This window comes from Eupeodes corollae, chromosome 1 (genome assembly GCF_945859685.1).
Source record: "Eupeodes corollae chromosome 1, idEupCoro1.1, whole genome shotgun sequence".
Lineage (NCBI taxonomy): Eukaryota > Metazoa > Arthropoda > Insecta > Diptera > Syrphidae > Eupeodes > Eupeodes corollae.
In genome coordinates, this window is record NC_079147.1 from 24360390 (window position 1) to 24374349 (window position 13960).

The 13960-nt window shown below is 36.6% G+C and overlaps 1 long non-coding RNA gene across 1 annotated transcript; it reads left to right on the plus strand.

Annotated features, from left to right (window-relative positions):
* Nucleotides 1–2378: 2378 nt before the first annotated feature.
* Nucleotides 2379–3489, plus strand: LOC129939739 (uncharacterized). The gene is made up of 2 exons (XR_008780574.1): nucleotides 2379–3116; nucleotides 3232–3489. It is a non-coding gene; the product is annotated as an uncharacterized LOC129939739 (long non-coding RNA).
* The last annotated feature ends 10471 nt before the right edge of the window (nucleotides 3490–13960 follow it).

The window sequence follows — 13960 nt, forward strand, 5'->3', positions numbered from 1 at the left end:
TGACGCATAATTCTTCTCTATCTAAATCTTTAAAACTAAAAAAACATTCTGCACGAAGCATTTTTATTTTTTAAACATTCGCTTATGTAACTTAAAAATGAAAAATTGATACTAAACGCATGAAGCTGATTAAGTATTTTGAAAAAAAAAGCTACTTTAAATCTTTGTTTCGGGGTAATATAGTTTCAGGACACCCATCAGCCTAAAGTCTTTTTCTCCGTTAAGATCGCAATGATGAAGCTTCAGGAAACATATTTGGTATTTCCAGGTAACTAGAAAAAGATAACTTAGGACCGTTGTGATGGATGTTTTCTGGGATTATTTTATTAAAGTTTGTGGTTAAAAAATGACAAATACGAGTAAGTACATATTTGTTTGCGCAACATCAGATTACATTTTCTAGCTCCAGGTAATGCGCCCCCAGAATCTTGCGCCCTGTGCATTTGCACATCTTGCTTTGTCCGGCCCTCCCTAAGACCTCAAATTGAAGCCTATCAATCTAGACGACATTTAGTTACAACGGAATGGGGCTATAATATGCCATACACCAAACCCCACGATTGACACAATTTGAGAGTAAACTTACATTGTGTAAAGAAAAATGGCCAAATTATGCCTCTGGAACAAAATCGGCACCATTTTATTTTGAATGAATCTTCTTTTCAATGAATGGGTGCGGGTTTTCTGTGCCTCAAGGCCCAAATGCCACAATTTTGCTTATTTGCATACCCGCCAAGATCAAAATGAGGTTCACCTAAAAAGATGATTTTTTTTTAAATAAAAATCGGCATCTTCTCTAAGTTCTCTAAGTTCCCAGCGTTGTTGAAGCGCATACACAAGCATATTCGTTCAGCGGAAGGATAAACTACTTACCTGTCAAATCAGACATGAGCTAAATGTCTGATTTAATGCGGTATAAGCGGTATAAAAACGAAATAAGCACTAACTGTTTTTTTGTTTTCGTCAAAATTACGAATTCGATGATTTGCATCAATTTGTACGGAGTTAATTCATGACGGACGCCCGCCATCTTTATGCTAAATGACGTTTATGTTTACTTTACATTTTGATAATTTTTTGAAATAATCGTTTTTGCATAAAACTTGCGTGACAATTGTTGTTAAATTTAATGAAAACGAACATGATTTGAAGGTTCTCAAATTTCAGACTAAGGGGCCATGGCATTATTAAATTCTCACGATTATTGAAAATGTCTATATTTGAATAAAAAATTTTGATAAAAATCAAAAATATTAGTTAAGATATCATCATTTTAATAAAAACTAAAAAGCAAGAACGGAAACGAAAAGACATTGGAAAAACTTCAGTGAAACAATTTTGTTGCAAATTGTAAAATCAAAAAGAGGCTGGGATGCAACCCACACTGATAACTTCCTATCCTGTCTGTCGATTTGTCTTGCTTAAAAGGTCGAAAATCAATCTTATATACTTTTAGAAATGCTTTTTTAAGGTTTTTTACTTTTTGTTCAAAAAACTTTCAATTCGATTTTTCGAACAATTTTATTGAATGTTCAATGAAAAATATTACTAAAATAAATTTAAGCCAAAATCTTAAAGTTTTGAAAAGATATTTAAGTCGAAATCAATGTTTACCAACTTTAAGTAATGTTTTATTTAGGTTCTTATTTTTTATAAAAAACTGTCAATTCGATTTTTCTCAAAATTTTATCAGATGCTTAAAACGTTATTTTTCGTAGCACAGAATTGTTTTGGAGATAAAATCATTTTTATTCGTAAAATTTTCGAGGTGACAATAATTTTTGTTCAGTTTGTTTCATTTATAAAAAACGGGTAATTGGATTTTTTCCATAATGTCAATGGAATATAATAATGTCAAAATTTTCATTTTGACAAATCGGACCCATTACAATTTGCGCATTCACAAAGCTAGTGGCTACGTAGTTAAGGGATTCTGATTGGCTAAATCTAACTGCAAAAGTAGTTGAAATTTCCCCTCCGACGTAGTGTAAAAATTTCGGCTTCAAAGTTAGTGCACATTAATTTTGACGTTTCACAATCAGCTGCCGGGAAGGACACAAAAATTCAAAATGAAACTAATATTTCGGTATTTAAATAGAAATATAAATCCATTATATTATATTTTCTATTTGGTTCAATTTAAATAAAAAAGAAAAAAAACTATTTAAAGTTCTGAAAACACAAATGTTTCTTATTTTATATGTTTGTATTTGTCATTAATATGACAGTTCCGAATTGACTAGCTTTGTAGTGTAATTTTGCGTTCACAAAGCTAGTTGAATTATGACTACGTAGCCAATAGCTTTGTGAATGCGCCCAATAACTTCCTATGGGAAGTTAAAAATAAGCTCTTTATCCAAAACGGTTTTATTTTGGAGAAGTGAAAATTTACTAAAATAGTTTTACTTTTAATTGAAGTATTGTTGTAGTTCAAAAATACCACAACTCATAAGCTTGTTAAATTTCTTATCCGCCCCTATTAAAAAGCCCTTATAACGTTAATATCGAAGCAATTCCTCAATTCATATTCCATTAAGTGTATTTTTCCTACTCAAGAGTTCGTTTACCTTTGACTCAATTATAAAAATTCTGTCTTCTTATCATAAACGGTATACTTAGGTACTTCTTCTTCTATATTAAAGTTATAAGTATTTTATATCAGCAAATATGCCTTATGTACAATTTAATACTAAGTTTGGATTGCGTGTCACTTCCCATCAACACAACAAACCTCTTTGATATTACCTTAATACCTTACCTACCTACCTATATCATTTTTGAACCAGATATTGATAGCTGCACACGGCCTCAACGTCATCATCATCATGAATCATATCTCAAACGAAAACATGGAATTAAAAAAAAACAGTTTACGATCGTTAAGTTGATGGCTGCGAAGCTATATGGCTAAAGTTGGTATATGTAGTGAAGTCGTATAAATTGCTAACAACTTAAAATATTGCACACCGCACGAAAGATTGTTTTGTATAAAACCTGACGCCCGCTTAATTGTGACATCATTCAGACAAAGCACGATCGTGGATTGATTAAACGTTCCCAAAAAAATAATAATAATTATAATCTAATCAAAATGCCTTGTGGAGGTTGTAAAACTGGTAAGTGAATTATTCTTCTACGTTATCAAATCAATTCAAACATTGCGTGAAACCTTAATCAGTGCGTGTTAAATATTATTTGTTAATAATTTTAATTCTGTTTGTTACGTTTTAGATTGCAAATGTGCCGGTGGAAAGTGCGGTGAGACCTGTTGCAAGGGTCAAGATTGCAAGTGCAATAAAAAACCTGAAACAGAATCCAAAGGAAGTTGTTGCCAAGGAAAGGGAAATTGTCAATAGGATCCGATCCGTGTATAGTGTTAACCTATTTATTATAATTTGTGTTTGATAAGCTGTATTTTGTAAGAATGAATTGAATTATTGAAAGTGTACCTACTAGTCTATTTTTAATTATTAAAGAACAAGAAAACAATGTTTTTTGTTTTCAATTCATTTAATTAAATTCTCGAAAATATTTTAGGGGATGATCATTTAAAATCAGCTGGGATATGAATCACAAAGCCTGATTCAGTTATTGCGTCTTAATTAGACTTTAGTTTTGTATATGAAAAGTTTTCATATACAAAGACTTTAGTTTATACCTTCAAGAGCAGATCCAGATTTAATGAGTGGGGGGGGTCATATGCTTAACAAATGGATGAGTTTTTATACCTCTTCAAAATGTTCTGTAAAGAAGGCTAACAAAATTTAAATAACATATTGTGTATCTCAACCTAAAATGTACGTCCGTACGTCCATACGTTCGCGACGTTTTTTTCGTTGTCCATAGCTCAAGAACCAGAGGAGATATTGACTTTAAACAAATTTTGTTATACAGATAAAAAGGCAGGAAGGTGCAGAAAGGGCTCTCAAGAAAATTGTGTTTGCAGTTTTTTTACCATAGCAGTTTAAACAAAAAGTTGAACATTTTGGTTAAACCTAAATATCTTACGAACCAAAAACACTAGAGACTTAAATTAAATTGTATATAATATATTGTAACGTGATACAGAAGAAGTATATTTTTCGAAAAAATCTATTTAACGGTTTTTTATAAATCAAAAAAACTAAAAAAAAAAATTGTCACTACGAAAATTTTAGGAATACAAAATGATTTTATCTCCAAAACAATTTTGTGACCCGAAAAATAAAGTTTTTAACGTTTAAAGCCTAGTACGCTGCTGATGCGAAACGAAATTTTTCGGTGGTCTCCAAGTGTAGAGCGAAATTAAAACGAAAACCACAACGGAAAAATATTTGTGTAGAGTTCTGTCATCTTCTATCTATATTAAAATGAAAAACACCGAAAGTCACGAGTAAGCAATTTTCAATTTTGATTTGTAAACAATTTTTTCCAATAAATAAATTAAACGTCAAAATTTCGCAAGCAATTAATATACCGGGCAATTAAATTGAGAACGAAAAGAGTGGAGAATTGTACTAAAAAATCTAGTACTAGTCTAGTAAGCCTAGGCTTAAGCCTAGTACGCTGCTGATGCGAAACGAAATTTCCCATACAAAAATGACATGACGAAATCATAAACGAAAAATTTCGCTGTGCTTTTCGTTTTTCAGTACGCTGCTGAACAACGAAATGTGTCATTTTAGTGGATAGCTGTACTAGATTTTTTAGTACAATTCTCCACTCTTTTCGTTCTTAATTTAATTGTCCGGTATATTAATTGCTTGCGAAATTTTGACGTTTAATTTATTTATTGGAAAAAAATGTTTACAAATCAAAATTGAAAATTGTTTACTCGTGGCTTTCGGTGTTTTTGTTTTTTGTTTTCCACAGCTGACGTCTCTAGCTTCGCGCTCCAAGTTGGGTGAGGTCACCTTCCACTTGTGCGCGCCATCTGATCCGCGGTCTTCCTCTACTGCGCTGTCCTGTGGGTGTGGATTCGAAGACTTTCCAGGCCGGAGCATTGGTTTCCATGAGCTCTACATGACCCAGCCGTCTTAGTCGTTGCAGTTTTACCCTTCTGGCTAAGTCTACGTCACTGTACAGCCCGTACAGCTCGTCGTTCCATCTTCTCCTCCACTCCCCTTCGATGCATACGGGACCGTAGATCACACCAAGAACTTTTTTATCGAACCAACCCAAGGTGCTTTCATCCGCTTTTGTCATTGTCCATGCTTCTGCACCGTATAGCAGGACGGGGATGATAAGAGTCTTATATAGCAACACTTTCGTCCCTCGAGAGAGGACTTTACCACTCAATTGCCTTCTTAGTCCAAAAAATAGCGGTTAGCAAGAGTTATTCTGCGTTTGATCTCAGCGCTTGCGCTGGTGTTGTTTTCTGCGTTTACAGCGGAGAATAGGTAGACGAAGTCCTTGACTACCTCAAAGATACGTCTGTCGATTGTGATGTTTTGACCAAAACGTCGGTGTTGTATGTCCTTTCTAGACGACAGCATGTACTTTGTTTTGCCCTCATTAACCGTTAAACCCATTTTTGACGCCTCTGTCTCAATACTCATAAAAGCCCCATTGACATCACGCTGAGTTCTTCCGATTATTTCAATGTCATCAGCATATTGCAAGTAATTGGACAGACTTTTGAAAGATAGTGCCTCGAGTGTTGACGTGTGAGCTCTGCACTACTCTTTCAAGTACTATGTTAAGAAATCGCATGACAGCGCATCAAATTGTCTAAAACCTTTTTTGACATCGAAAGGTTCTGTTAAGTTGTTTCCAATTCTCCATGGTTATCCTACACAAATGGACGAGTTTGGCATGGATGCCAAAACTAGACATGGCTCTATACAACTCATCCTTGTATATGCTGTCATATGCGGCCTTGAAATCGATGAAAAGATGGTGGGTGTCGATTTGGTGTTCTTGGGTTTTTTCCAGGATCTGCCGTAATGTGAATATTTGATCAATCGTGGACTTTCCTGGTCTAAAACCACACTGATAAGGACCTATCAGATAGTTGATGATGGGCTTAAGACGTTCACATATTACGGCAGAGAAGATTTTGTAGGCGATGTTAAGTAGACTGATTCCTCTATAGTTGATGCAGTTTAGAGGGTCTTCTTTTTTCAGTATCGGGCAAACAATACTGTGGTTCCATTCATTGGGCATGCTTGCTTCCTACTATATCTTACAGTAGCCGTTCGACGTTGTATCTTCTCCCAGCACCTCTCTGTTTTGCCTTGGGTCTGGAAACCCGAAGTGCTACCTGGGCTACAACGAAGTAATGGTCCGAGTCGATGTTAGCTCCTCGGAAAGTTCGGATCCATGATGCTGAAAGCGTGTCTGGCGTCGATCGCAATATGGTCAATCTGGTTTAAGGTAGATTGATCTGGGGAAGTCCAGATACCTTTGTGGATGTTGAGGTGTGGAAAACGTGTACTGGCTACCATGACTTTTCGCCCCGCAGCAAAATCTATGAGCCTGAATCAGTTGTCGGAAGTGTTGTCGTGCAGGCTGTTCTTCTAGATTATGTCTTCCCTTCCTAGCTTGGCATTAAAATCGCCCAGGACTATTTTAATATCGTAGCTAGGGCACTGCTCACATGTTTTGTCCAGGAGCTCGGAGAACATATCTTTGGTATTCTTATGTGTTTCTCTTCTGTGGGGGCGTGCGCCCATAGCAGGCTAATGTTGCTGAATTTAGCCTTGATGCGTATGGCCATGAGACTCTCGTTGATGCACCTATAGCTCCAAAACTTCTTGCTTAAGTCATGCTCCAATGACGAAGCCACATCCAAATAAGCGCTGTTGGTTTTCGTTATAGCAGTTACCATAGTAAATATCGCAGTTTTTCATCCTCTTTTTGCCAGGCCCATCCCATCGTATTTCCTGGATGGCGGTGATATCTGCTTTATAGCGGTCTAGGGCCGCACGTGGTCTGTTAAGGGACCTAACATTCCACGTGCATATCCGAAGTTTGTTGTCCTTTATTCGTTTGCGTTAGTTGTCAACAGTAAACGGCACAACCCCCAACTTGGAGTCTAGTTTTCCATTTTGAGCATGAATAAATAAACAGTTGGGGGGTACCGACTCTGGAACAGGCATGGCCATGTGAAAAAGATGATTCCTCCAAATTGACACCACAAACGTGAAGTGTTTGCTCTTGGGCCTTATTTATCGCAAATGATAAACAGACAGGATATTGTAATTTTTTAAATTCATGTCATCGGTTAGAATCATAGGGATACTCGGTATCAAACACACTTTTCCTTTTGATAACCAGTTAAGATTGTAGCTTCAATCAAATTTGGCAATAACTTTTTCACTGCCAATCTGGTGCCGTTACACAGTTTATTAATATAATCAAAGAACCAATTTTCAGATTCAAGGAATATGGTGGTATACCAGCCGGTTCCAATGAATTTAAAAATTCAATTGGACAATTCATTGCCTCATCTTGTTTCATAACACTGTCAATTGATTTATGTGTTGTGACTACACCTGGCGGTTTCGCTTGAATTTGAAAATTAATGGCATTGATATATGAATGGTTTTCGGTGCCAAAATGGTGCGTTCTCTCAACCAATTATGATTTCTCTAATCATGAATAATATTCGGAAAATCACATTCAATCAACTCATCTATAGATTGCGCAATTGTACAAAAATTGTTCGGTAAAGTGATCAATCCGTTGGTACTGTCCATTGGTATTTTTCCATCACCAATTTCTAACAATTGTTTTGATGACTCATGGGCAGTTGCATCATTATGTAGGTGAATACAAGATATTAATGTTCAGTGCCAATTTTCGTACATATCTCCAAAGAACTGATGACTTCAAACAGGCGTTTATTTCATCTGTAGGGAGTTGATCGATGAATGACAGGCAATGTTTGACGAAAGTCCCCTGACATCAATATCAGAGCACCGCCAAAACAGCTGTTGATTACCGCGTAGATCTTGCATTGTTCGATTAAATGCTTCTATTGATTTTTGATTCTCCATTGTGGACTCATCCACAAAATAACTGACGTTAATCGCTGAACTTTTGCTATAGCAGAATTTCTCGAAAAAGCAAGTTGGAGTTTCAATCACCCATACATTCAATGGCAATTTTAATGCAGAGTGTGCGGTACGACCACCATCTAGTAATGTAGCAGCAATTCCCGAAGATGCAAGTGCCAATTCAATTTTGTGTTCCGATCTAAATCAATGGTTATGCCTGTACCACCAGGTGCATCGAAGAAATATAATCCACCTGTATTATTGGAAACGGTTTCAAAGATTTCAAGATTTTTTAAATTTTCTCTACGTACAAACCTTCTCTGGACTTTTACGAATAATTTAAGACCAAAATTAGTCAAATCGGTAAAGGCATTGTTGAGTTATAACATTATACAACGAAAAGTGGCATTGATTTTTATATCTATAGATACAAAACTTTTAAGAAATGCTACTAAAGTTGGTAAAAATTTGTTTTCCACTAAAAATCTATTGAACAAAACTAGATTTTCAAACCAAACTATTTCTTTATATGAAAAATATTGTTAGTAATTTTAAATTTTTTAAGAATAATTCAACTGAAAACTTTTTAACCCAACACGAAAACCTACAAACTTTTAAGCAAGACAAATCGGCAGAGGTATGAGAAGTTATCAGTGTGGGTCACATCTCAGCCTCTTTTTTGTTACCATTTCTATTAATGCGAAAAACGTTACAAAAAATCAAAAACCCAAAAAATGAGAAAGATCTGATGTCAAGAATTTGTTGGCTTTTTTTGCCGTTGTTTTTTCGAAATTAATTTTCGAGAGTCTGTTATTAGAATAACTATCGCTATCAGTATGCTTGGTCGAAGATTAGAGCTGATGCTAAAAAATATTTTGATCTTTGAGAAATCAACAAAACTTGAAAATTGTAGAGGGAGAAATGTTGAGTTCTAAAATTTAAGGAAATGATCCCATTGAAGTTTATAATTTCTCGAAATATAAAATAAAAACAAATTATGGTAAACAAATAAGTTGTGATGAAACTTTTTTGTGGCAGTCGCACATTACACGTTTCACAATCTCTTTTTTCACTTCAGTTCTCAAGAGATTCAAAGCTTTTCTATCAATAGATATAAAACGTGCATTGTGTTTTTGAAATAGCCATTAGTTTTACAAAAGTGTCACTTTTGCTGTTTTGGGACATTTCTTGAAATTCAGGTTTAAATCTCAGTTTTAGAACATCAAAAGCAAATTCACTTCAAAAAAGTTGAATTTTTTAATTTTTTTAAGATCTTAAAAGTTTTATTTTGGAAAAAAAAATTTTTAAATTAGAACAAAAATAATGACATTTATCGTCAAAAATCATCATCAATTTGAAAATTTGGCCATCGACAAGAGCTTACACTGAAAGGGAAGTTTATTGTAAACTCAAGATAAGTTCTTGAGAAAATTTAAAAACAAAATTACGGTTTTATAAGAGGTTCCCTTCTAGAGCAATACTAATATGTGTTTTTCTTATAGAAAGAAGCCGAATAAGGAAAAAAATTCAGAGAACATTTTAAAAAAAATATCGGTTTATTTTTGAAAAAAATCGAATTTTAAACCAAAAAATTTGTATGAGGACTGCTATTATTTTTCGTATTAAAAAATTTAAAAAAAAAACGCCTTAAGGTAATAGGCTGCCAACCTTAATTTCAATCGGCATAGTGGATTAGGCTGTGGCGGCTAGGACAGACGGACAGAATCGGGGACCCACTTTTTCTGACTTTTCTACATCGTATTGATTCGAAATTTTTCACGAATGCAATACTTGCGATATAGTTCCTATAAGTAGCACTATGGAATTAAAGGCTTGTTTCAGGCATTTAAAAGGCAACTTAATACTAAATTGAGTGGCGTAGGTAGATTTAAATAATGTTAATTTTGAAATACCGTTGTGTACGTAGAACCCATAGAGTTATGATAATTGCGTATAGAACTGTCACTACCTGTAGATTAGGAAACTAAAGTCGTCAACAAGAACTATCAATCTGTTGATTGACAACAAGATTCAATCCGTTAATTCCAGTGACCTGGGTATGTTTCCCAAAATCAACAAGATATTCAGGTAAATAACCTTTCGTGTTTCAAACATTAGAGAAGAGAATAAAACAGAAGCATTCTTCTTAAACCGAAAAAAGAAGCCATCTTTTACAATTACTTTTATATAATTCAATATCCGAGGGAGGAAGTGGAGACAGTGGAAGTTGCTTTTTTACAAGTGTACACGATGAATGTTTGCATTCTCCTCAACCACAACTTGTGGGAAACAGAGCCTTCATCACTTTACCTTCGAAATGAAATGACACAATTGGGATCAGAGAACTCCCTTCTTTTATCGTTTATTCAAGATCTTCAATTCAATATTAAAAACATTATTCAATTCAATATAAATCCGCTGGCCGGATAGTATCTCCGCTATCGTTGGGTGTTCTTCAACGCTGGCAAAACCACTGCGTAAGCTTTTCGATCTCTCCTATTCTACTGATCTCCTTCCGATTGGATGGAAAACTGCATTTGTCAAGCCTGTCCCTAAAAAAGGCAAATCCTCCTCTCCATCTTATTATCGTCCAATTGCACTTACATCCCTTCTTTCCAAGGTCATGGAAACGCTGATCAATTGTCAGCTTAAGAAATATCTTGAAGAACGGAAGCTTCTTTATGACCGTTAGTACAGCTTTCGTTGCAATAGGTTCACTGGTGATCTCATTGTTTATCTTACCGAACAGTGGAACAAATCTTTACATCGTTTTAGAGAAAGTAAGATTTTTGCACTTGATATTTCAAAGGAATTTTATAGAGTTTGGCATCAAGATCTCTTATCGAAAATGAGTGCTTTTGGTACTGATAAATCTCTTCTTTGTTGGGTTAGGAATTAGCGGACCATTCAATTCAAATAGTATTGGAAGGGTTCAAATCTGATGTCCACAAAATAAACTATCTTCCTCATTTTTATAAATGATCTCCGGTCTACTACTTCTAACCCAATACAATGTTTCGCTGAATACAGTTCCTATTACTTTTCATATTCGTCTTTAGATTCTCGTCCTTGTTCTTCGGATGTGGACTACCAACAGCAGCGTGTGATAAGCTCATTAAATTCTGATCTTGACAGCATTGTTCAATGGGGATTCAAAAACCGTGTAGAATTTAATGCTTCGAAAACTCAATGCGTAAACCTCCCCCACTGCCACTATCCATGGTACTTGCATCGAGGAGATTGAACAACTTTCAGTCCTAAGTATGTGCATCACAAACCACTTGTTGTAGAGTGATCACATATTTCACATCGCCAAAAATGCTGCTAAGTGTTTAGGGTTTCTCCGACGATGCAAGAAGTTTTTTACCTCTTCTGATCTGGCTATAATTTGCAAAGCTTTTATTGGTCCTAAGCTCGAGTATAACTCTCATATTTGGGTTGGAGCCCCAATAACGTACTTGAGTCTTCTGGATAGAATTCAAAAAACACAGCCGCAAGGTCTCATGCCATCGTTTTATCGTTATTTTTATAAACAATGCTCTAGCGAATAAGTCAGTTGCATTCCTCCCCTAAAACAATTTAACAGTGATACGTACTGCTAGGAATGCCCATTAGTTCACCCTTGAACCCAATTTCGGACGTAGGAAGATAATCTAACACAATAATTTCGGGTACATAATTCGGGTTTAAAGTGGAACATTACACAATTCATGCCGTGTCTACTAAGCTCGGTTTTAATTTCCAATAGAATAAATCAAAAAACAATGAAAACAAGCGGCTTCCGAAACAGTATTAGTAGAGGGTTTTTATCTAAACTGAGCAGCAAACTATTATTGTATATTCCTTATGAATGTTGTAGGGAGTTTGTTGTATACAGCGGTAATGTAACTTCTTTCAAATATTTCGTTAATTCGACGGTATTTTTCAGCAGTAACACTAAGACGATTGCGTTTACGTGCAGAAAGGTTGAGGTTATTGAATTTCGCTTATAGCTTCATTTCATATACGCCCGAAAGACCGATACAATTCTGTTTAATATATCGTTGGCTATAAGGCCAAGAACTAGAGTCATTGTTGATCTTCACGGGCAAAGATTAATAGGCAAAAGTAAAGTACCTCGGTTTCTGCTTGAATCAGTCAGCGTTTGTATTTCGGCAGACACATAAAGACTGTTTCACAGCAGTCGGCTTGACTCCAGAGTGAAGGTAACTTTCTGCATGAATCTTATCGTTTATGGTTTTCCTGTGTAGTTCGGGTCTTCGAGCGACATTGTTTTCGACGTTGTACCGGTTTGCACCGAACGCCTTGTCACGTTCTGACCAAGTCTACGATGTGAATCGACTCTATTTGATGACAGTAAATACTCCGTTTTGTAATCGTTCATGTCAATAACCATTTTTTCGCCTTAGACTCGACATTAGAGATAGCAGCCTCTGGTGGTTTCGAAGGTCGAGTCCCTTTCAATTTTGACGCAGCAATGAGCATTTTTGAGTGAAAATTTTGTCGATGGTAGATTTTTCAGGCCTGCAGCCACACTGGTAAGGCCTAATTAGTTCATCTGTAAATGGCTTCAGGCGTTCACATAATACACTGGACAAGATCTTTCTTCCAACCAAATTTTAGTCATCAATCATGCTCCTTACCATATGCTTCAGCGTACTTAAAAATCTGCGCCTGCAAGCCGTCATCACCGGCCGCTTTGTTCGACTTCAGCCTGGTGATGGCAAGTTTGGTCTCACTCTGATCGGGTGGGTGGAACTCTAGATCGTCAACCAAATAGATTTGACGTGGCTGCTCGCTGGTGGAATCGTTGACTTCATCACCATTAAGCAGCTGGTTAAATTGATCTCTCCAGATTTTTAGCATCGACTGCTTCTCGACAACGGTATCCCCCTCCTTATCCTTGCAGGCTCCAGGGCGGCTAGTGAATCCCATTGTTTTCTTTTTGACTCTTCTATAAAAGCTCCGCACCTGTTTCCTGTTAAAACATTCCTGGATCTCCTCAACTTCACGCTGCTTATGGGCTTATTTCTTTCTTCTGAGCAAGCGGTTCTCATCCCTTCTCTTGTCGACGTAGAGCTGGCGGGAAGATCGTGTCCTCCTTTGCTGCCACAATCTATATGCCTCTGTTTTGGCTTTGACTGCCTTAGCACATTCAGAGTCAAACCAGGGGTTCCTTGGTGGCGGCTGTGTGAAACCAAGCACCTCTTCTGCAGCATTCCTGATGGATTGGTTGCAAAGCTGCCAGTGGATTTCTGGGACATCTCGTCCGTTGTAGGGTTTCTCTCAAGCTTTAGGGATACTCGGTCGGCAAAGGCATTGGCGGTATCCTCCTGCTGCAGTCTTCCAACGTTGAATTTTCTCCTCGAGGTTGTTGTTCGCCCAAGAGCTTCCACGGATATTCGTACGCGCAGTTTAGCACCAACTAGATAGTGGTCTAAATCTATGTTGGTTGATCTGTACGTACGAACGCCAACTATGCTAGAGGAGTGTCTTCCGTCAATAGCAACATGATCGATTTGGTTGCATGTTCGATCACCGGTGCTACTCAACACCATGTTTTTCTCGGCTAGGAAGTCGATAAGCCTGAGTCCGTTTCCAGATGTGATGTCGTTAGGCTATGTCTTCCGATTGACCTACCAAAGATGCCTTCTTTACCAATTTTGGGGTTAAAATCTGCCAGGAGATCTTTAACATCCTTGACATTGCTCATATGTTTTGACGAGGAGCTCATAGAATTCTTCTTTGGTATTGTCATCTTTCTCTCCCGTCGGGACATGCGCGCTGACAAGGCTCAGGTGGTGGAATTTGGCCTTAATGCGGATTGTCGTCACTCTTTCGCTTACTTCCGAAAGTTCAAAACTCTTTGCCTTAGTTTCCCTCTGACAGCAAAACCACATCCAAATAAGCCCTTCTTCCCATCGAGTAGACACTTCCCATATAAGAAATTGCAGCCTTCAATCTTCCTACTGCCTGGCCCA